Consider the following 4,053-nt stretch of genomic DNA (forward strand, 5'->3'; position numbering starts at 1 on the left):
TTTATGGACCCACAAAAATTCTTCCAAGGTTTTGAGGACATTGGCTAGGAGCTAGTACAGGCTGACTCTGAAAGTTGAGCCCTTCAACAAGATTTTCTCTATTTCCGTACAGATTCAACCCTCCATTCAAAACCATAAAGAGGGATTTGTGATGGTTGTACTATCATCATACTGGAATCACAAGGTGGAATTTGGCTTTGTGCAGTTTCAGCATTCAAGTTGCGCATCTGCTCAATAGTTTGACTCTGGTTAATTCCGACCCCAAGATCGAGGCTAAGCGAGCCTTTATCTTCTGGCTTCTTTCTAGAAGTACCACTAAATGGCGTGGTTCCTGCAAATTCATGGCTACTGTTCTTAGCAGTCGGGACGTCATGGTTGTGTTTACCCTCGTATGTAGTTATAACTGCTTTGAGATCATGGGATGCCCTTTCAACATGCTTCCTGACTAGACATCCAGCATTTGTGCACTTGTAGTAACTCCTTCATCGCAGAAAAATGTAGAAGGTTTGATAAGAGGTTGCATGCAAAGGACAATTTCAAGCAAAGTACTTTCAAGTCCATAAGTATGTGTACAAGGCGACAAAATATCAGCTAGATCCAAACGAATGCAAACCCACCCTAGTTTTCACTGCTTTAGTAGTAAAGATTCCATTTAATATTAAGTTTATTCTTAAAAATTAAGGAAAACATGCAGTTGTTGGTATTCTATCAGCTTCTGGGGGAAACACTGAGTCCGCATGATTTGCTTGCAAGTACACAGATAGTAGAGGCCAAATGGTGTGCAACACTTTCACATGTTTAGATGCAAACTTCATTTTCAGCATTATTCTTTTTTAATTCCATAAAAAAAATTGACCTTTTTCCCTTTTAACTTCTTCTTTTCCTATGAGGATTGATTTGTTATCTTTAATAGCTTACATTAGTGAATGGGGCAAAATTTGTAATGATGGTCTAATATGAACAAAACTCGCATGAAGTTTAAGCTAGTCAAAATGGTAAAGGTTAAAACTGTTGTGAAACCAATAAAAACAGAAGTTCAGATATACTTAAATCCCAGATCAAGCAGGTATAAGTATTTTATCTCAAAACCAGAGAGGTTTAATGCAGTGTGTCCAAAATGAGAGTACAACTCAATTCAAATTCAAACTTTAAACGTATGTTGAACTTGACCACATACCTGGGATTCGGATTTCCTCGGACCACTTTCTGCCCATACTTACGCCAACGATATCCATCATCCAGTACATTAACCTCACTCACAGTTTGAACAACAACACGCGCGTCACAATTGAGTCTAATTACTGGTGTAACATCAAGATCATCCTCTATCTTCCTGCTAAGAGTTCAAAAAAAGTTATCATGGAAAAACAGTGAAAATCTAATGCATTTGTATAATGGCATTACCTCCGCTTTGAAAATGGATCATCTTCATCAATGGCCTGAAATTCTGAACCTGTGCCATCTATACCTTCCTCATTTGCTTGCTGAAGAGACAGCACTGGACATATATTTGGCTCCACGCTACTACTCAGAATATTGGTGTTCAACTTGTCTTCAGCAAGATAATAAAATGATAACGAGAACACACATTTTAGTGAGCAACATAAAAAAGCACAATGGGACTAATTAAGTTTTGCATTATGGTGCATAATTTATGCTAAGAGGAATTATCAAATAGTTAGTACAATTACCCAGTTGACTACTGAACAATAAATCCTTGTTCAATTTGTCCTCTTGCATGGACATAAGAGCACCAGCATTATATCGAACGGGTTGAGGATTTGGATGACCATGTGAGCCCTTGTACTCAATTTTGGTTATCTTTCCACTAGGAGAACGTTCGAAAAACTTTCTTACTTCACAGTTAGGATATGTACATTTATAATAACTTCGAGGAAACTCACATCCTTTAACAAGTTTCTGCCCATATTTTCTCCAGTTATACCCATCATCTGATGTTCTCTCGCCTGTTAAGGAAACACCATCTTTATTATCAGTAGATGACAACTGAATGTGGGAATTGGACTGATCTTCCTGATTTGACTCATCAACAACATCACAAACTGATGAAGTAGGCATACTTCTGGGTGCAGATATTCTCAAATCTTTTGAGCTTGGAAGCTCACATGTAACAAAAAACGAAGATACTGAAGACTCTGAAAACAATTGATCTTGAACTTGACTGCAGGGTCCATTCTGCTGCCTGTCCAAACCTGCAGAAATCTTTGACAAAATCAAATGATTCGGGGTACCAAAACCAAAATCATCCAATATTCATAAATAAAGGTTGAAATTTTGCGAGTTCTTTGACTCTCATAGGGGAGCTAGAATTCAAAGACAATGAGCATAAAGAATAAAGGACATTGAGTTAAATTTCATGAAATTTTATCCAAAAGGTGAGTTGAACAGTTTCAGGATTTCAAATCTACATGCTCAAGTCTCAGCTCCAAGCCTTCAACCATATAATTTACAATAATTGTTAACATGGTAGTACGCAAGAGAATTACAAAGTGTACTGAATTTAATATCCATTGTTTCACCAGCTGTTAGCATTGTTTTTGACAAAGACTGGGAAAGTGCAGCACAGATGGAAGCTCTAAGTTAAATAAATGTAACACCATCATCTTGTTCACGAAACATATCCAGAAATAATGAGTGGAATTAAGAAAGATCTTTAATAACCACGACCACTGGTGATCATATAGTATTAAGGAAACAAAAAATGTGCACATTTTTTGACCAAACAAGTTTTTTAAGAACTATCACCATGTTCTAAAAAAATGAAATGAGTTTATATGTCAAATCGTATTAGGAAGAAACAATAAAAGAGAATTATTTGCTTCTTTTTATGGTATATTCCATATGCCCTCACCATAGAAAATGAAATGATCATTTGGTGTCATTCGTTCATTCACCCACACCCAAACATGGAGATGTATGCATCATGGTGTGTGTATATATTAACATATAGAAAGAGTTCTATCAAGAAAATAATGAGCCTTAGAGCATTACCGCCACTCCCATCGACGATAATCGCGGCGCAGAACTAGATCCAGAATGAAACTTAAACTTGAAACTGCTGGATGTTCCTTGGTCAATAGCGTTGCCACTGGAACAATGTTTACCCAATGACAATGCTGTAATTCCACCAGAGCCTTGCATCAATTGAGACTTAAAAAGGGACCCTGTGGTTGGAGAAGGCTCCGCCTGTGAAATGAACAAGTTTGGGATTTTTTGAGTCAACAGCCACTAAATAGCATATAAACATTCAAAACTCTCCACTCCGGAAGGGAGATCCTGTTTCTTCTGTATTTTTTCGTTTTATCTGTAAGCAAAACAGAATAAATACTTCCCCTTTTCATTTATAGAGGTACAGACGTAGAGTTATATAGAGGTGCTGCAATCAAATTTTGTACCATGAAACCTTTGTATGACATACTTAATTGTGACAAATGCCAGACAATCACAAAAGGCATAGTATTGATGCTGTTCATTAGCTTAGTGCAACTTCCTTTTTCTCCAGGGAAAATGCCAAACACCAACATGAAAGGAATATTCATTATGTGAAGAAACAAAGGTGGAACTTAATACTCTTCAAAAGTATAAAATACAAAAGGTATAGTGGTGCTCAAGATGTTTCCGTGATGAAACCAATATAATATATCCTCATGAGAGCATCAAAACTTAATGGTTCCATGTCCACCCATGGACACCATGTGTTATTCACAGAACATTTAAATATTCTCCAAATGAGCACTCAAATGAAAAAGATAATACACTAAACCGCAATATGCTGAAAAAGAACCAAACATCAAATTGATAATGGAGGTCGCCCACACATTATTAAATTCCCCACTACAGGCACTCTGGTATCAGCACAAAATCATGGTTGGTCATTCAATATCATAAAAATCTTCCCAGACAAACTAGGTACGGGATCCGAATCTGAATCTTTTAAAGCTACTAAAATGAGTACAATTAGTGCAAAAAATTTCCATAAAGCACAAAATAAGTAAAATAAAGCATTTTTATCGAGTGAAAAAAAAAAAAAAA

The 4,053-nt window shown here is 36.5% G+C and overlaps 1 pseudogene; it reads right to left on the reverse strand.

Annotated features, from left to right (window-relative positions):
* Position 1: 1 nt before the first annotated feature.
* Positions 2-3,560, reverse strand: LOC111366414 (annotated as a pseudogene).
* Between the last annotated feature and the right edge of the window lie 493 nt (positions 3,561-4,053).

This window comes from Olea europaea, chromosome 18 (assembly GCF_002742605.1).
Source record: "Olea europaea var. sylvestris chromosome 18, O_europaea_v1, whole genome shotgun sequence".
NCBI lineage: Eukaryota > Viridiplantae > Streptophyta > Magnoliopsida > Lamiales > Oleaceae > Olea > Olea europaea.